Below are 21,406 nucleotides of genomic sequence, written 5' to 3'. Positions count from 1 at the left end.
GCTGCCTGGTGAAACGTTGTTGTGGTGCCTCGTGTAAGGAGGAGAAATGCGTACCATCACGTTTCCGACTTTGATAAAGGTCGGATTGTAGCCTATCGCGATTGCGGTTTATCGTATCGCGACATTGCTGCTCGCGTTGGTCGAGATCCAATGACTGTTAGCAGAATATGGAATCGGTGGGTTCAGGAGGGTAATACGGAACGCCGTGCTGGATCCCAAAGGCCTCGTATCATTAGCAGTCGAGATGACAGGCATCTTATCCGCATGGCTGTAACGGATCGTACAGTCACGTCTCGATCCCTGAGTCAACAGATGGGGACGTTTGCAAGACAACAACCATCTGCACGAACAGTTCGACGACGTTTGCAGCAGCATGGACTATCAGCTCGGAGACCATGGCTGCGGTTACCCTTGACGCTGCATCACAGACAATAGCGCCTGCGATGGTGTACTCAACGACGAACATGGGTGCACGAATGGCAAAACGTCTTTTTTTTTCGGATGAATCCAGATTCTGTTTACAGCATCATGACGGTCGCATCCGTGTTTGGCGACATAGCGATGAACGCACATTGGAAGCGTGTATTCGTCATCGCCATACTGGCGTATCACCCGGCGTGATGGTATGGGGTGCCACTGGTTTCACGTCTCGGTCACCTCTTGTTCGCATTGTCGGCACTTTGAACAGTGAACGTTACGTTTCAGATGTGTTATGACCCGTGGCTCTGCCCTTCATTCGATCCCTGTGAAACCCTACATTTCAGCAGGATAATGCACGACCGCATGTTGCAGGTCCTATACGGGCCTTTCTGGATACAGAAAATGTTCAACTGCTGCCCTGGCCAGCACATTCTCCAGATCTCTCACCAATTGAAAACGTCTGGTCAATGGTGGCCGAGCAACTGGCTCGTCACAATACGCCAGTCACTACTGTTGATGAACTGTGGTATCGTGTTGAAGCTGCATGGGCAGCTGTACCTGTACACGCCATCGAAGCTCTGTTTGACTCAATGCCCAGGCGTATCAAGGCCGTTTGATTTCACAGGCTCTATGCACCCAAATTGCGTGACAATGTAATCACATATCAGTTCTAGTATAATATATATTTTTCCGATGAATACCCGTTTATTATCTGCATTTCTTCTTGGTGTAGCAATTTTAATGGCCAGTAGTGTAATTTATGGGAATTACGCGCTGGCATCTGTTGCCATATACCTCCGAAACCCTACCAATCACTTATCGGATCCACACCATGCGGAACAGCTGCTCGATTGCGTTCCAGAGATGGTCCAGTATGTTATTAAGTAGGTAGTCATAATGTTTTGGCTCATCAGTGTGCATCAGCTAACCTATTGAAGGACAAGCAAAACTGAGGTTCTCAACTGTTCTCGATAAGTGTTGTTTCCCACGTAATGGAAATCAGCCCCGTAATTGTCTCCCTTTCCGACACATAAGTTTTAAATTCGGCTCAAAGGTGCCTACAATCTTCCTCTGTAATGGCGCAAAAGCGTGGTGCCCTGCGACAAAACACTCAGGCTTGACTAATCTTCAAACAGTAAGATGTCGACACATGGCGGAAAGAAAACAGACCTCAGAAGTTCATGCGACGTGTAAAGTAGGTTAATCATGTCACATTGGCACCAAATTTCACCACAATTTTGTCCATCTCCACCGTGGAAGTGTCACACGATGGGAAGCTCGTCACAGCCCCTCTTACATTTCACCACTTCTTTTGACGCCTCTACGATGGAGGTCGGGACCGCGACGCCCAGCGTTGAAATAGAAATTAAAAGGCCTCTGTAGCGATTGGGGGGGTTGAGGCAGGGTGGTATACAGGACGTCAGAGAAACCACCCTCTCTCCTTGGGACGTTGATTCCCACACATTTCGCGGTCGAAAACGACAGTTCGCATTGCAGTGGAAATGGAAATGAGCGTTTAGCGTCATTGGCCGGGAGGCCTCGTACGGAGCAGGTCCGGCCGTCTGGGTGCAGGTCTTCTTACATTCGACGCCACATTGGACGACCTGCGCGCCGGATGGGGATGAAATGATGATGAAGACAACACAACACCCAGTCCCTGAGCGGAGAAAATCTTGGGCCCCTTAGGACGGCAGTCCGTCACGGTGACCATTCAGCTATCGGGGCGGACGTGCATTGCAGTAAGCATCAGGAAGACGTTGTTGACAATGTTTGGCACTGTTGACACCTCCTGGTCGATTCAGCCCTTCTCGACGGACATCACGGAGCCGCAACGCCATTGAACGTTATCTCACCCCTTTGGAGCGCAGTGAGACTGCAGTTTTTGCTCTGGTGTACAGGGTGGAACCACTGGGGACCATTTAAAAGCATTCGGCGAAATTTGAACGTGATACAAAGCAGTAAAGGGTCCTTATGCTTTTCCAGTGCTCATGTTTCATCCCCTCCTGTGGAGGGTTGTGACATTGACAGAGGCATGAATAAAACAGAAAATGGTCCCTCTAAGATCGTCCCCCTCTCCAATTTAGTAAAAGCCTCCATGGCTCCTGCCCTCATTTATTTACTGTTTTAAATATGTTCCTTTACAGAGAAAACCTGCGAAATACTCCTAGATGCCTGCAGGCAGGCAATCGGCCTTGTGAGTGTGTCAAGTGGTTGCCTACCCGAAGGCATCTCGGGCTACTTCGCTGGTGTATTGTGTAAATGTACATTTTTAAATGTGAGTGTGTGCCACTGTGGATCTTTCCCAACTGGGAGGGTCTTAGAGGGTCGCTTTGCCGTTTTATTGACGCATGTGTCAATGTATCACATCTCTGTGATCATGCCACAGGAGGGCATGAGACAGAAACACTGAAAAAGCGTAAGGGCCCTTTGCTGCTTCAGGTCACGCTCAAATTTCGTCGAATGGTTTTGAACTGTCCCTATTGGATCCGCCCTATTCACCAAAGTAAAAACTGCACTCCAAAGGGGTGAGATCACATTCAGTGGGGTTGCAGCCCCTTGATGTCCGTCGAGAAGGGTTAAATCGCTCAGGAGGTGTCAACAGTGCCAAAGATAATTAACAACAATAAAACTTTGAACATAGCTGCTAAGATTCAGTGACTGTGTCAGAATTATATTAGAACAAATAAGCCCTCGGTCACAAATATTAAGTCAAAATTGACCAGGTTTCGACGCTACTATGAGCGTCGTATTCAGAATTAGACTAACAGTTCTAAAACATATTAAGTATATAATACATTGATAAAATTAAAGTTTGTACTGACCGGAAAAAGATGCAGTACTTACAAGTCACATATTAAAAAAGATCTAAGCCGGAAAGGCGACGTCATGAATAGTTGTAAGTAAGATGGCGAGCCGCTAAGGGCTACTCGTACTTTAGTGAACAAGTCTTGTTGCAACCCTTGTTCACTTAAGTACGAGCAGCTCTTAGCAAAAAAAAAAAAAAATGGTTTAAATGGCTCTGAGCACTATGGGACTTAACATCTATGGTCATCAGTCCCCTAGAACTTAGAACTACTCAAACCTAACGACATCACACAACACCCAGTCATCACGAGGCAGAGAAAATCCCTGACCCCACCGGGAAGCGAACTCGGGAACCCGGGCGTGATAAACGAGAACGCTACCGCACGACCACGAGCTGCGGACAGCCCTTACCAGCTCGCCATCTTACTTACGACTATTCATGACATCGCCTTTCCGGCTTACATCTTTTTTAATATGTGACTTGTAAGTACTGCATCTTTTTCCAGTCAGTACAAACTTTAATTTTATTAATGTATTATGTACTCATAATGTTTTAGAACAGTTAGTCTAATTCTGAAGACGACGCTCATAGTAGCGTCGCAACCTGGTCAATTTTGACTTAATATTTGTAACCGAGGGCTTATTTGTTCTAATATAATTAGACTGCAAACTGTCGTTTTCAACCGCGAAATGTGAGGGAATCGACGACCCACAGAAAGGGGTGCTTTTCACTGACATCCTTTATGTCTTCCTCCCCGAGGCCTTTTCAATTCGATTCTAAGCAGCAGTGTGTCTGAAAAGTTTTCCTCGACCGCCCATAAGAAAACCGCACGATTTCAATGCTGTGCGCCGCGGGTCTGATCTCCATCGCAAAGTCGTCAAAAGAAGGGGTGAAATATTGATAAGAGAGGCTTCTCATCGTGTGACACGCCCACGGTGACTTTGGGCAGAATTTTAGTGAAATTTGATGCCAATGTGACATCATTAACCCAGTTTACGCTTCACATGAACTAATCTTTTTTTCTCGTGTGTCGACAGTTTGTTGTTTGAAACGTCGTCGGGTCCGCACAGCTGAGCCAAATTTCGAACTTATGCGTCGGTATGGAAGGCAGTTACAGGGTTTCGAAAAAGTGATTCTTAATTCTGCTGCACAGTGTATTATTTGCTCATGCAAATGTCTTATAGGTGCTACCACGAAGGTGTGAAAGTACGAAAAACAGGCGAGCTCCCATTGTGGAGCAGAATGCCACCAGAAAAGCTTATACACTAGCATCTGTGTGCACTCCATGATTTGTATTGGAAAGGAAACATAACTCACTTGGGAACAGCTGTAAGAGATGTGAACTAGCTACAACAGGTCTGTCTAAAATGAAAAATGATTGTGGGCAACTCCATATGAAAGCTGTTTTAATCGGAAATGGGAAAGACGCTACGCACGAAACGCGAGCACAAGTCTCCCTCGACAATAGGCAGGAACTGGCATCGTGCCAATAGCCTGCGTCAGAAACTTGGGCTGTTGCCACTAGGGAAAGGAGTGTCACAGTTTGAGAACGTCCCAGCACGAATCAATAATGTCTGCGCTTGAGAAGCAGTATCTTGTTGTCATGACATTAACAAATGATATGATACTACCAAGCGATTAGAGACATCAGCTGCGAAGGAACGTAGGAATCACACTGAAAATTCTGGAATATTACTCACAGTTAATAGACTGATAATTACCAACACGTATAGCATCCTACAGGCTGAGGTCGGGAACTTTGTTGGTGGAGAGGTAACACGTGCGAACTGGTACCAGCAGAGATATGTTCTGTTACAGCTGCACCTTCGCCAAGAGACTTCCCAACTTTTTTAAAACTATTAACAATGTAACTGTGTAAAAGGTAACAAAAATAACAGCACTATGAGAAGCTATAGGAAAAGACTAAAGTAGGTGCATGTTATTAGTTTCTAGTTTCTAGTAGCACACGACCCACCGTACTTACCAATGCGGTAAGTCACTGTCTAATGTTAATAAATAAATAAAAATTTCCGACATATTGAATCACCCAATCAAAGGACGTATCTTAACGACGAAGCTCCTAGTAGTGTTGCTGACGATGTCAGGGATACCGCACCCGTAAGCAACAACGTCTTTGACATTCTGGTACGTTTCATCCGGAGAGCTCTAGAGATGCCCTTACTTCTGCTCGAAATGACGAGTGGTGGTCGTTACAACAGCTGTGAGCACAAAAATTACATGATAGTGAAGTAAGAATTAAAACTTTCCAATACGAAAAACCATGTCTCCCTTACCTGTAATCAAAAAAATGGCTCTGAGCACTATGGGACTTAACATCTGAGGTCATCAGTCCCCTAGAACTTAGAACTACTTAAACCTAACTAACCTAAGGACATCACACACATCCATGCCCGAGGCAGGATTCGAACCTGCGACCGTAGCAGTCCCGCGGTTCCGGACTGAGCGCCTAGAACCGCGAGACCACCACGGCCGGCTACCTGTAATCCTGTTAACGTCAGTCGATTACATACGGACAGATGTTATAAGAATTTACAATATAATGTCCAGTTGAATCATTCAGAGAATCCTGTAGTATTGCAGGTGGCTCTTGGACATTTATTAGAATTGGACGCCGAATGGGCAACCAATTACGTATCCTATGCCAGAGGCCACAGACAGGACGAACGACTTCCCGACAGGAGTAAAGTAGTTATCCAGCCTCTTGTCAGATTTAACGACGGGAAATTAAATATTTGCACAAATACAGAGGAAACACAGAATATTTGTCTTTCACAGGCATACGTTCTACCTTCTGAGCAATGTAGTAACGATTCACAACCCGCCCAAGCAGTTTTACTTCCGGCAATACCTTTTCCACACCTTTCAAAGTTCACAGAAGTTCTCCTGTATACTTTGCACGACTGGATAATTTGCATGTAGTGTCTACTGAGTCACCGATGGTGGGCATACGGAGATCTCCTGAGGATTAGCAAGAGTAAATATGGGTTCGGGAAATGATGATTTATAAATGATAGTGGTAATAGAGCTTAAAAAAAAAGTGTCTGTGTGTGAAATCTTACGGGACTTAACTACCAAGGTCATCAGTCCCTAAGCTTACACACTACTTAACCTAAATTATCCTAAGGACACTTACACACACACATGCCCGAGGGAGGACTCGAACCTCCGCCGGGACCTGCCGCACAGTCCATGACTGCAGCGCGTGAGACCGCTCCGCTAATCCCGCGCGGCAGAGCTCCGCATTCCAGAATGTCTGTACAGTAGTTTTGTCGATTTTTAAAGAAGAAGAAGTGTCTATTGGCTTGCTAAGCAGAGCAAATTAAACAAAAAGATTAGCGAGGGCTGTCCCCAAAGATACTGAACTCCTCTTAGGTATGTTACAAGGGGCAGATATTGTTGAAGGAATAGATGCGTACGCCGTTGACGTCTTTTTAGCTGTGTCTGCGAGATCTAGGGTTAGGCGTGAAGAAAAGGCAAGAGATGATCTCGCATAGACAGGGTGTTGGTGAACGAAAAATTATCTGATGGCAGCCATCCACCAAACTACATATAAAGTTCTCAAGTGAAGCTTTTCTCTCACCAGTAACCTGGGCCTTGACAGAGTCCTCCATAGCCTGTAACACAGTTTGCAGATCGCAAAACATTCTTCTATGCCAAAAGTAGAACTTTCTTCAATACGTGGAATCTGTTGCTCAAAAACCAGCCAAAATAATAACCGCAATAAACAAGCAGGGCAAAACATAACTAGAGAATTTCCATCTTCAATTTATACCTGGAATTCCACTTGACGAATGATTTACTGGTCACCTCAGAATTCCTCGAAATTTGCCAAGCCCACTCAACTTATCAGTGTATCAGAGGTTGAAAATACCGCTACAGTTGTCAGGTTATTTTACTTAACACACGACCGGTTTCGGGCTCTTATACGCCCATCTTCAGGTGTCGTACTGAAAATAGCAAGAGACGGGAGATAATTTTTACATGCAGCTATACACATAAAAAACAAAAAATCCATAAATAATTTAAAAACATTTCTAAAAACCGCCGGTCGGGCTAGGTGCTGTGAAACCTAAGTCAATGCCAAAGTGACAACAGACAATACTACGGACGACTACCTGAGTAAAGAAATATGCAAAAAATACCAGGATACTTCCACTTGGTTCTGTGACCCCAAGCGCCGCCGTGGACGAGTACAAAACGTGGTGTGGTACCAACGAGCGCAGAGCATGGAGTAGCGGACGCGAAGGAGGAAGCAAACTGGTAAACCAGAGTAGCAAAAGTACTGCCATCTATTGACGGGAAGAAGAACGCGGGGCCGCTAGTCCAGCCGTTCACTATTTGAATTAGCGTTTTACATTTAAAAGGAAGAAAAAAACGAAACATTATATAAAAAGTTAATGAAAAAAGTTAAACGTGTATTTTGCTTGGTAAAGGAAAATGTTGAACACGGCAATACAGAGCAGTAGCTGCGACGTAAAATTCATGTATAAACCATAAAACGCAACGAAACTTTTCCTTTTACACTAGTGGCATGCAAGTTTTTAATTTAGTGGGGATATATATGTGACGACGTGTAATAACGCGCCACAGTCATCAGTTAAAAGAACATACACATGTGCCACTCCTGTTTACAAGCATCTCGCTATTGACCAAAAGGGAAAGTAGCGAAACCTTATAGTCCACACTGTCAAACTATTGTGCCAATTAATAGCTAGCAGCAATAGCACTAAAAGAACACATTAAAAATGGGATCAATTTAAAACCTGCTAACTAACAGTTGACAACTAATCGAGGCTTACATGAGATAAGACCTGAGACGTATTTTACATTATGAAAGACAGTTTAATTTTAAATTAGTGAGGACACAGATAATGACGCAGCCCAATAATGCACCATAGTCATAGTATAAAATGAAAAACATGCAAACTTCTATTAAAAGAGGACAATTTTACAACTATGTAAAATGAACTAGGTGAACCTTGCAGACCTCACAATAGGAAACAGCCATATGCCGTACATCCGTTAAGCTTAATTGAGGGTCACAAAAATAATGGCGAAAAACACTGACCCAGATAAGAAATATACATGTATGGCGTACAGTAATAATAAACCAGAAACAGAAGGAAATGAGGTTCGACGCTGCTTCAAAAAAGAAAAGTTATTCAGCAGGACTGCGTGCTTAAGCGCAGTTTGCTTGTTCAAAACGCCAGACGGATCACGGCAAATGGGCCCTTACGTTCAATATGTAGAACGCTGCAGTTTGTGTTTATATCTGAAATGGAATGGTTGTGATCCTTCAGATAGTTAGTGAGAGCGGATTTGGAAGTGCTAAGATCCTGATGCTCTCTGATAGGTATGTTAAAGGAACGGCCAGTTTGGCCTATGTATGCGGAAGGACACTCACTACACTGGATGCGATAGACGCCCGACTGTGCGTAGCGATTGTCCTTTCTGGTTTCGTGGTGCTTCAATAGGTGTCCGACCGTGTGCAGGATGTAAAAGGCGGGTATAACCCCGTCTTTTCTAAGCAATTTGGCAACCCTGTCAGATACACACCTACATATGGAATTTTTGTAGAGTTATCATTATTAGTAGATGACTGGATAATCTCGTACAAATCGTTGGATGTGGCTTTCGATTGCATTTGCTGGTGAAGAACATCAACAACATTTGGTTGGTAGCCATTAGCATGTGCTATGAATGTAATGATATCCAACTCACGCTGGTAGCTTTGTCTTGAGAGAGGGATTCTGGCCTCGCGGTAAAGCGTAGCACGAAGAGCTGCCATTTTTTGCTGCTTTTGATGAACTGAAGAGCGATGAATAATAGAACTAGTCGTAGTTGGTTTTCTAAACATGTTCAAGTGAACTTCACTGCCCTGTAACGAAATTTCCAGGTCTAAAAATGAGAGTGTAAAGCCAGAGTGGAATTCTATCGTACACTGAATCTTGGGGTGCATTTTGGTTAAAGTCGTGTTGAAAAAGTTGCAGCTCGGAGTCGGTCCCGTTACACAAAAGTATGGTGCCATTGACGTATCTTTTGCAACATACTACTCTTTGAAGATGTTGTGGGTGGGTTGAAAAAAATAGATGTTCAATGTGATTGATATAAATTTTAGGTATTATACTGGCAATGACGGATCCCATGGCTGACCCATCAGTTTGTCCATATATGGTGTCATTGAAGGCAAAGTAATTATGGTCCAGAACAGTTTTGAGAAAGTGAAGGAGTTCATTAATTTTTTGTGAATCTAGACGAGAGAACGGCCGTAAGTTGGATTCAATAATAGGAATCGCCTCTTTAATGGGGATATTCGTATACACGCTTACGATGTCGAGACTTGCTAGATTCGTATCACTGCTTACAGTTACATGTTCTAACATTCTGCGTGGTGTCTGTTGTTCTAAGTCGTGTCTCCCTACCACTTTCGCGCAACGACGCTCTGAGCGTGTTTTTTTAGGGAATTGACTAGTTTGAACCTGGGACCTGTTGCTGGTAAGGAGACGCCAGACCACACATGACATGTAGAGTTCATAGGAGGTCAGTGAGACTACCGATGATATAACCAAGTACTTAATGATTTCAGCGTCAGCTCCACTGCACTCCCTGTAAAAGAATCTTAATACTAACTAAATGTAGTGGAAGGGGTGCAAGGCATTCCTATTTTTAGTTAGCTGGTAAAATAACGTCGAAAAAGCAGTTAAGTTTACCATTGGAAATTTTATTCTACTCACAAAACATTGTTTATAAATTGCACTATTGATAAAAGGAAATGTTTTAATACAGGACGATAAAAACCAACTGCGTTCAACAAAAATGTGAACGAATATTCCCTGAGTGGGTTTCCAAGTTCTACAATGGATCGAAGGATGACCTATGCCATATCACATTTATAATCTAGGTTTAAATTAAGTTTCACAAAAGAGAAAACTATCAAAATGGTCTACAGTGACCCTCAATTATATTTAATTACTTATCTAACTTGTCGTAAATTACAGTGGCTGATGTGGCTTCTCAATAATTACATAACAGAAAAATCATCGCGTTTCAGATTTTTACTTCATGTGGCAAATGTGAACACTATGAGCTTTAATTGACGATCGACACTAGTATTATGCAAAAAGGGGGTGTAACAGATGAGACTTCTGCAGTTCTGAGTGAAGCTTTATGCGCTGTTATGCGGCATCGCGTGCGTTCATTACCTTGTCGGTGTTCGTCAGGGGGCGACGGTCAGCACAGCTCCGCTCACCTCGCCGTCTCGGAAGCAACTCCCCTAACTTCTCCTTACTACAATTTACCGAAGTTGGTTTAAAAAAACTATCTGGCTGTGTTTTCATCTGACCAATCAGGGTCTCAATGTTGATCTTAAGCTCCGCCTACAAAAATTCTGTCTATCCAATGAGAAACGTTATACTTTTCGTGGTGGGGCAATGTTTTTAAAGTTTGCAACGTAACAGAGACGCGAAAAAGTCTCACGCTAAAACTTGCAGCTGGTGTGGTCCCTTTAATGTTATCGTAAGATCTATACTGTTCTTCTGGAGGGCTCTATCTTTTAACATGGGCTGGGGGGTGGTCCTGACGTAACAGGGACGCGAAAAAGTCTCACGCTAAAACATGCGGCTGGGGTGGCCCTTTTTATGTTATCGTAAGATCTATACTGTTCTTCTGGACGGCTCTAGCTTTTAACATGGGCTGGGGGGTGGTCCTGACGTAACAGAGACGCGAAAAAGTCTCACGCTAAGGCACTAGCTTTTAACATGGGCTGGGGGTGGTCTTAACGGTTAGCTGGCGACGTGGGTGTCCGTCCCTTATCGTACAGCCTTCTAACTTAACACGGTTCTGCTCTCGGCTTCTGTTCTCGTTTCTCTCCTCGAAACTGCGTCTGTCTCACGGAGGGAAAGTATGACATGCATTTAGGCATTCTTGTGTTAGTCTGTGGTATTCCATTTGCTCACTCGTTACTTGTATTACTTTGGTTAATTTAATGTTACGATTTATTCGGAGCTATGTGACGTACCACTGGATTTGCTTATCATCTCTGGGTTTTCATGGAATGTGTTGAATTTGCCTGACACCTTACAATGTTTGAGGTAGGTAATAAACTCCTCTCTATTTCTGATGGCATGATCATCATGGAAAAAATAATGCTTACTGAGGAAACTTTGCAGTTCCTTAGCCAATAAGTAATCGGGGCATTAATAGCGTTGAAAATTGGCCGCAAAGGAGCTTTTGGCTTCTGAAATTTCACGACGCCCCTGAAAGTTGGCGTTCTCGGATTCATCGGTATTAAAGTTTTTTTAAGAAATGGGGTGAGTAATGCATCTGTTTCTTTAAGTACCTTCTCAATTTCAGCATCGAACTTAGCTGTGGGGTTAAATGAGTATGTTTTGAAAATAGAGCTGGAGAGGAAGTTCTGTGCACTACTCCACGTGGCCGCTGCCAATATGTGCGTACGTCGGCAATTCTCTAGTATGCAGGCTCATCCGTTTAAGATATCGTAATTCTGTTTCTACCCAAGCGAATTGTAAGAAAGTCCTCAGTAAATGACGTATAGTCTCTTTTCATAACATATTAATAACAGAGATATCGGAATAAACTTTTTTCAAATGAAAATGTAGTAATTTCTGTCAGTACTATCGTAGTTCTAAAAGAGAAAAATTCAATGGTGTTTCAGTCTTCAAAACCCACTTTGTAGTTTCAGAGAAATTCTCTGTTTAGAACTTAAGATTTATCTGTTTTGAACATGAAACCGATTGCTGTTTTATGCGGCACTTCCTGTTGTTATTCGGAAGAGTTACGTCAGACTGACAAGGCTCTCCAGTTCGATGTAGTTAAGAGATCTACTTACAAAAGCGAAACAGTGGAGAAAAATTCGAATTGAAAGTAATACTAATCACAATTGGCTACAACTGTTGGACCGACACACCAACTGGAAGGAAACCGACGTGGCATCTAAAGATGATTCATCATTTAACCATGGTTAATAGCCATGTCATGAGTTCAGTGTTAAGATACACATTGCATTGAAGAATTACATCATCAACAAAATGGAAACCTTAGAATAATGTGGTCATAGCCACTTCCTTAAAGGCACATTTATGTCATCAAGTGCCCAACGTCTACAACAATACATGTTTGCAGTCACTAGTGCAATGAAGGTATTCCTTCGGTATCATAGCACATGCTGCAACAATGTGATGTTTTATATCCTCTTGGATCGTAGGAACTTGTGTACAGACTTCATCTTTGAATTTACCGCAGAGAAAAAGTCCAGTGGCGTCAAATCAGGCGAACGTGCAGGTCAAATGATTACGCATTCACTACCTATCAGGGACCAGGAAAGAGCTGGGTGAACGCTTTTCTAGCCACAATCGAGTAGCGAATCGGGAGCCCATCGTGCTGGTACCACATACATCAACATACTTCAAGTGATACACCCTTTAGGAGAGCCGGTAACATTACGGTAAGAAATCGTATCTTTTACTCGTTGATGTTTTTTCAGTGATGACCATTCACATACTCTCCAATAATCCCATGCAAACGTCCACTCTGCACTACGTCTTTTGTTCCACCTGCTACAGCCAGTGCGGATTAATTATCAACGGCCCAACAATACATATTTCTTACACTCAGCTTTCCATAATTTTTAAAGGCAGCTTCTTTGGAAAATAGAACGTAATGCCCTGGTGTCGCATCATAACAGACCGACAGAAACCAACGCGTGTTCTGCAGTCTAGCTTGTTAATCCTTTCGTGATTGATGGGACAGTATGTCGCAGTTTCGAGCGTTGTGACGTTTATATCCGATAACTGTCTAATGCTACCATCTGAAGAGGAGCTTTCGGAACTGAGAGAAGTATACTACTGACAGGAGTTGATATATGCTGTCTGACCATGATAATAAGACCCTCCGCCTAGCGACTGGTGGGAACGCCAGAAGGCATTCCTTGCTACCCCGCTTCCCTCTCCTCCACATCCTTGGTTCAAATGGTTTAAATGGCTCTGAGCACTATGCGACATAACTTCTAAGGTCATCAGTCCCCTAGAACTTAGAACTACTTAAACCTAACTAATCTAAGGACATCACACACATCCATGCCCGAGGCAGGATTCGAACCTGCGACCGTAGCGGTCGCTCGGTTCCAGACTGTAGCGCCTAGAACCGCACGGCCACTCTGGCCGGCTCCACATCCTTCAGGACAGTCACGAGAAATTGTGAGGGGAGTGTATAGCCGACTCCTTCCCACAGTGCTGACATTGTTACCAGTCTTTTGTGCTTTTACGAAAACAGAGGCGTCACATGCCGAAATATTGGCTGCGCTTCGACACAAATGGATATTTTCCAGCTAGTGTCGTTTTCCTCCACTACTGACAGTATCAGTATAAATGGTCTTCTTATCATATTTGCGTCTAGCCCCAGTATAAATGGGGACCCTGGACTATCAAACGAACTGATAGACATATCTGTTATCATGGTATTGTGATGGCAGAAGTTAGTTTCACCTAAAGCTTACTAGAAAGTTAAGTGAAAAATGATGTGTCTTCCATAAAACTAAATGGGAGCACGAAATTTGATTGAAACTGACAAATGAAGGACTTTAGAGACGCCATACTGGATTTAGTCTTTGTTGTTTCCGTATTATAACTTGCGTGTTATGACATTATGCCATTTTAAGATAATGTTGTGTTGAAGATTTATCACCAAAAGCCTTCATGAGACGCTAACATGAAAGAAACTGTCGGAACCCGTATGAATTCGCTGTAGTGTAATGGATAGAAACAGGGAGTTACAAACTCGAAAGGAATAGGTTCGTGTACAGGTACATTCACTTTTTATACATCTTCATGTTTGTAAAAGTTTTGGAGGCTTTTTTTAAATTTCTTTAATATTCGATGTCATATACACAGAAGAGCACTCTCTCTCAGAAAAGAGTGTCTTTGACTTTGTGAACATGCCAGGAAATATAAACGAATAAATTGCAAAACCAATCATCTGATCCACAGCCACACAAACTGTGAAAATTGTGGAGATAACGTGATAATGAATGTTACAAACAACGTGCAAATATAAATAGTTTCATATATTCTATAACAAATGTAGATAAAGTACTAAAGTTGTGTGATGACTTCCGTTTTTTAATGAGACTGTAGTGTATTGCAACAAATGGCCTTGTATCTTTTTCTACTAAATCATTTACATGCGTCTTTGGATTATACATGCACTGTCTCTGGAGCGTGTGTACTAACACTGCATTTCATTACACAAGTTTGGAGGGCATGTAATATTCTGTAAACATAATTGGAAGGCATATACAGACTGAAGATCTCACCGTGAATGAATCAACAGACACAGTATAATTATTTTGAATATGACAACAGAAGATTTTATGATTTATCGTCGTATTAACTACATATTTTTGTTTCTGAATTGGCATCAAAATAAAACACATGTAATTGCTTTGGCGGAAAAAGAAACTAGGCAATTTGTTGGAAAGTATACATTTCAGTATCATTAAAAAACCGAGGCTATGACTTGTTCACTGGTACATAATGCATAATCACATTTCCATTTCTTCACTAGAGTGTGAAATCTTGGATGTGGTGAAAAACTGATGCTACGGAAGTCCATTACATACATTTCACCATAAATTTTAAAAACAGGAACCATACACATTATTTACATTAATGTCAGAATGCAGCTAGTATACTAGACGCAACATTGCTTTCACACTGTAGCAGGATTAAATAGAACTGCTATTACAATAACTACTATGTGCTGAGACTGTGCCAACACAATCACGACGCCACACCGTTGAAGGGGAGACCTCAGCTGATCACTACCAAGTGACAAGTCACTTGAGTGACCCTCTCCCCTCCCCCCCCCCCCCTCCCCACACACACCTTACATCTGTGAAACGCGATACGACCACGAAATTCAATAGTAGTTGACAAATGAGCTGAACAAGTTCACGATATTTTGATGTCACTTCACAGTAAGCTTCTCGTGGAACTAGCTTCTCCTGTATCATGATCCTAAACAGCTGTAGCCATTCTAGCAGCTCGTTGTATCTTCTACTGGCATATTTATTGCAATTTTGGAAGCTATTGCTGCCTTTTCTATCTTTGGAGGTTCCAACTTCATACTCGTTATCTATACAGGGTGTCTCAAACCTCTCACATTGGTTTTTTTTCTTCATTGTTATTTCATCTCCCTCACCCCATATACACTCATCAGCCAAGAGTATTTTTAAAATATGACAAGGATGAGAAAAAGAACATGAGGACTGTTGTACTATTTTAAATTAAAAAGTCAAATACAGAATCTGAAAAACAAAAATGTATATATATTAAAAACACATTGCAGAATGGTGAAATTCTTCTACGAAAAAGCCCTGCAGCTCAGCTGTTTCACTTAAATTCCGAGGTACCAGCACTGCAAGAAAAGTCTTTCTGGAGGAAAGAACATGTTCCATAGTGTTCAGGTGCAGAGAAAAGTGTGGAGATGCAGGTTGGTGTTGGTGTAGATAGTGGGAAGACAGAAGTTGGAAAAGACAGTGGGTGGGGTGGAGTTTGGTGTGTGGGTATAGTAGTGGTTACAAGAGGAAAGGGATGGGGATGGAAAGAGCGGAATAGGGAGAAAAGAGCCCTGACATGGAGTGGGACAGGTGGAGAAGTGGTGAAGCTGTTAGGAGGGATAACTATCAGGGCAGATCTCATTGTCTGGGAGAGAAAGTCGGTTGAAGTTCCGTTGGGATAGGATATGGAGTGTTTGTAGGTGTAGGGACAGTGGGACCTGTTTGTAAAGCCACGGCAGTATACCAGGGTTGGTGCTCAGAGGGGGAACAATGGAGTTATTGGTATCTAGTTGATCTAGATGGCGAAAATTACAGTTGAGTGGGGGTGATGAGGGAGGGGGAAATTCAATGAGATGGTAGAGGATCCATGTGCGTGAAGGTGAACAGATGCAGAAAGCAAGATGGTGTGCATGACTTTTGAGAATATGGTGGAACTTACAGGGGTGTAAATCCATGCAACACTTACATAGCAAAAGATGGGTCAGAGGTTTTGTAGGTGTGGAGAATAGTAGATGGATGTAATCCACAAGCTCGATCTGTTAGTAGTTTTAGTCTATTGTGGGCTTTCTGTTGGATGGTTAGTATATTAGTGTTTGATATTACTTGTCAGTTGAGGGTTAGTCCAAGATATTTTAGCGTATTAGTTAATAAATATTGCTTGGGTTTTCGAGAGGTTGGTCTTGAGGACTCATTAGCTACTCCACAAGTTAAACTGATTGTGGAGGAGTTGGAGAGACTGTTGAGATTTCTAGTGTGTAGGGTAGAGGACGAGGGAAGTGGTGTCATCAGCATACGTAAGGAGGTGGAATGGTGAAGATGGGTTGGGCATATCAGCAGTGTAGAGGAGATAAAGGAGAGGAGAGAGGGCAGAGCCTTGGGCAACTCCTGCAGTGGGATGGAAGGTGCAGGACCTGTTATTGTTAATAGTGACAAAGGATGGGTGACTGCATAGGAAGTATGTAACAAGGCTGAGTAGTTAATTGGAAGTGTGTGTGTCTGGAGTTTGAAAAGGAGACTGGAACGCCAAACACAGTCATAGGCTATCTCTAGGACGAGGGAGACAAAAACTGGATTTACAGGTGTTGAGCTGATGATATAGGAGATGGGTGAGGTGCAGGAGCTGGTCATCAGAGGATAAACTGGGATGGGAGCTACACTGGTTGATGGTAAGTAGGTAGTGTTCGTTCAGGTGTTGGTGGATGCATTGAGAGAGGATGTATTTGAAGACATTGCTACTTACTGAGGTGAGGCAAATGGGGTGGTACAAGGAGCTATCAGTAGGAGGTTTGTGAGGTATGAGGAAAAGTAGGATTTTGTACGTTTTCCATTGTTGAGGATAGTAAACTGTACAGAGTATAGGGCATAAAGAGTTCCTTGGGAGATTAGAAAGGAGTGGGATCATTCTTTGATGTGTCAATAGGTAATGCTGTCACGACTGGGGCATGTGTTGCACTTTCTGTGGAGTACTTGTTTTATATCATGCACTGTGATTGGTGTGTTTAATTCCACTGTTATTCAAATACCAGAAACTACCAGCTAAGGGTGGGACAGTGGTGCTTGTGGATGTTAAGGTAGTGGGGTTAGTCAAAATGGGGATTATCGGGAATGGAGAAGATGTCAGAGAGATAGGATGAAATGTACTTAGCTACACTCAATTTGTCGGGTAAGAGACCGATGGAATGCTTTCCAGTACTTAGAAGAGTTCATGGAGAGTATAGCATTGAGTCTGGTACACGTCTGGCGACACTTCCAACTTCTTTTGCATTTAATAAATTCCTGATGTATCACTGTATTTGCCAGTGGCATGTGTGTGTATCCCAGTCACAAGTCGACTTGAATGATCAGTATGGGCGATGTGATTCTTAGAGCAGGATAAGAGCTTGTGGGGGGGGGGGGGGGGGGGTGCGGCGATGAGGATGGTCTTGGTAGGAATGTGGGAGTATATAGTGTCTGAGAAGATCTCTTGCAAGAAGGATGTGGCATGAGGGATACCGTCAGATTGCTGTAAAGTCAGGGTGTGGCTTTCAGTCTGATTTTCTGTGGCCTTCCAGTTGATGTGGGAGTAGTTTTGGAGAACTCTTGGACAGAGATTGGGATGGGATACATAGTTCTGAAGTAGCATGTAGGAGATAGTGAGGAGAACAGGCAGGCGGTCAGTTCCGGTTAGATCGAAGACTTCTGCAGTGAGTCATCCAAGGAGACTGGGACATACTAGGATGCCATCTGGGGCGGTGTTGCTTTCAGGATGGGTATAGTGTGGGATGGGGACCACATCATTTTGCGGGAAGTTTGTAAACACATGACCAAAGATGGTACCAGTGATAGACGTGGCATTTCCAAGTACAATAGTGTCGATATCCTTAGAGTAAATAAAATTACCTACCATCTACTATGAGACACCTTGCATTTTGCAAGCCCAATGACGCTCCAAAAATTAAATGTTGCAACATCGAATCCCTCTGTGTAACTGATTAAAATGTATGCTTATTGCAAAATACGAAGACATCTACAAAAATTCGAGCAAAAAGTTTTGTACACATTGCAAACACAGTGAAGCCTCAGATGCACCTAATACATTTTATGACCACCCTCCATTGTTATAAATGCTAAACAAATGCCACAACATGTATTAAAGTGAAGTTATTCTCTGTAACGTACAGATATGTAAATGTAGATGTATAATAAGTTGTGTTCTAAAATATAATGAGTAACAAGCGGAAATCACATTAGAGATTCTACCAAACATTCATATTGCTACATCTGAAATATACGCTTAATATCAAGTCCTCAACCGCATCGTTCATGAACGGACCTCCAATAGACAAAGCTCAAACAAAATGGCTGTAAATGTTATGAGGTATGGGTACTTTAACATTGCAGTGTGACAACATCACAATTCTAGTTTGCATAGACGATGACATCGACCTCGTAATACACAGAAAACAGAGTGGGGTATTACCAATAATTTTCGAAGCAACGCAGTTATATTTCATAACAGAGCAGTTGAAAAGAAAGATATAAGTAATCGTGTACGTATCTGAAGTCTTGCGTAGAGATCAAATACACAACGCTTTCTGTAGTGGTCTCCAAACTCGTAATACCATGTTCTTTAACCAAGGAAGATGTAAAGGTTTCCTGTGGACGCGTGTCTGTGCACTTTATAACTTACACACACACACACACACACACACACACACACACACATTATATATACACACAGGGTGAGGCAGCTAGTCATAACACCCCTTGTATCCACCCAACCGTAATAGATACAAAGATGCCATTTGGACAGTGAATTGCAGGGACAGGGGCTACTTCAATACATCACATTTCATGTTTGTACTATTTTTATTACAGATATATGAGGCCATCTTTGCTTTTTTAAATGGAACCCTATGTTAAATTTTAGCATAACATGATGGGCTTAAACAGACGGTTTCAAATATGTGTATGTCATAATATTTAGGCGAATAGTTTTTGAGATGCAGATATGTTCCCATATCGTATTCGTCCTTCGAAGCGGCGTTGTCCAATGCGACCTTTCCTGTTGACCACTGAGGAACTTAACAGGGAAGGCGTTGTTTCCTGCTTCTCGATAACGCCGCAAGGTGACGCATGAGGTATCTGGAGAGTAGGGTATAAATGTGCTGCTGGGGTAATGAGACATCGCATTTCCGTCACAGTTTCTTGGAGCAGATATGTACACCAACGAAGAAAAGTTAGATATGCCTCTAGTGTATGGTGAAAGCAGAAGAAATGCTGTTAGAACAATAAAGCGATATGGAGAGCTGTATCCTGGTCGTGAGCGTCCTACGCGCCAGCTTCTTGCACGTATTTAAAGAAACTACTTGAATCGGGATCATGGAACGCCATACAGAGGAGAAGGCAGAATTGCAACTGGCGAGGCACATGAAGAGGGCGTTCTAGCGTTGTTGCATAACGACCCTACTGTTTCGTCGCGACGTATCACCTCGGAATTTGGTATAAGTCAGAGAAGTGTTCTACGCATAATGCACTGGCATAGATTTCATCCGTTTCACCTCTCATTACATCAGGTTCTCTCTGGTGTGGATTTCGAATGGCGCCAGGAATTTTGCCGGTTTGCTCTGCAGCACCTACAAGATGATCCAACGTTTTTTCAACGGGTGCTTTTTATTGATGAAGCGAATTTCACCAAACACAGTGATGTGAATTTGCATAATATGCATTACTGGTCAATAGAGGACCCTCATTGGGTTCGACAGGTACAGCATCAGCAACTGTGGAGTGTTAACGTGTGGTGCGGCATCGTCGGAAATGTCATTGTGGAGCTGTACGTCATTCCGGGTATACTAAATGGCAGTAACTATTACAGTTCCTGCGAAACGATCTGCCCAATTTGCTGGAAGAGTTACCACTAACTACGCGTCAGTGCATGTGGTTCCAACACGACGGCTGTCCTTCCCGTGTGGCTACAGAGCTGTTAAATGAAAAGTTCCCAGATTGTTGGATAGGACGTTGTGCTGAAGAGAAGTGGCCAGGCTGGTCTCCTGATTTGACCCCCTCTTGATTTTTTTCTGTGGGGAGCAATCAAACATAACGTGTATGCTTAAATACCAACTACGCCAGACGATATGAAGCAACGTATCATCGAAGAGTGCGCTGATATCTCACGTGACACCCTCGCAGCCGTTCACAAATCATTCGAACGGCGACTACAAATGTGCATTGCAGTAGAAGGGAAGCATTTTGAGCACATGCTTCGGTAAAGTTTTGTGTCAAGTACAGTATGTATTTTGCATCTTTGTGTGTATTTGCTTCGTTTTGTGATGAATAGTACATATTTTCAAATAAAAAACAAATACGTACGAAATAATTGTGACCAATAAGGCCCTCCTCATTTACATTTGTATTTCTGTTACTTAAAATGTATTAATATCTTGTAGGATTTTAATACCGTATGTTGTATACTATTTTGGTGTCACAGTTGTCAAACAACTCAATAATATTTGCGCGACATCATCAGTTAATTTTTGCGCAAAATATCTCAGTATGTATTACTATTGTCGGGTAAATAGGCGCGTTGGTGTAAGAACGGACTCGCGACGTTTACCATGTACTCTACACAACAGGAAAGGTCGCATTGGACAATGTCAATACGAAGGACGAACACGAATTTCTCTGGTATGAATATAAAAGTGTTGCCATCACCTGATGCTTTGTTCGACAGCAAATAACTATAGGGGCAAGGGGGACGGGGGCAGTGGATTGGAGAGAGGAGGGGTAGGGAGGTTGTTTCTCCCAGCGTCCTGTGCCGGCGGTATTGTGAACTAACTCAGTCAGTATATGCACAACAGGGCGAGCACATAGAGCAGTTGCGTCTACTGACCTGGTATGGAACATGTGCGTTTGGGAGAAAAACAAGACGTGTCTCTGGTATCAAAGGGACGCCGGCACCTGATGCCTTGTTCAGTGATTAAGTAGCAGGCAACCAAAGGCTGCTACCGATAGCGACCCAGCATTCCCGCAGTCACTGCCCACCGTTCAACATGTGTGCAGCCGTAATCCCATCATCATTTGGTAGTCTGTGGATGGCGTGTGTAAAG

The sequence above is a fragment of the Schistocerca cancellata genome, chromosome 4 (genome assembly GCF_023864275.1).
Source record: "Schistocerca cancellata isolate TAMUIC-IGC-003103 chromosome 4, iqSchCanc2.1, whole genome shotgun sequence".
In the NCBI taxonomy this organism is placed as follows: domain Eukaryota; kingdom Metazoa; phylum Arthropoda; class Insecta; order Orthoptera; family Acrididae; genus Schistocerca; species Schistocerca cancellata.
This window is presented reverse-complemented; position numbering follows the sequence as displayed.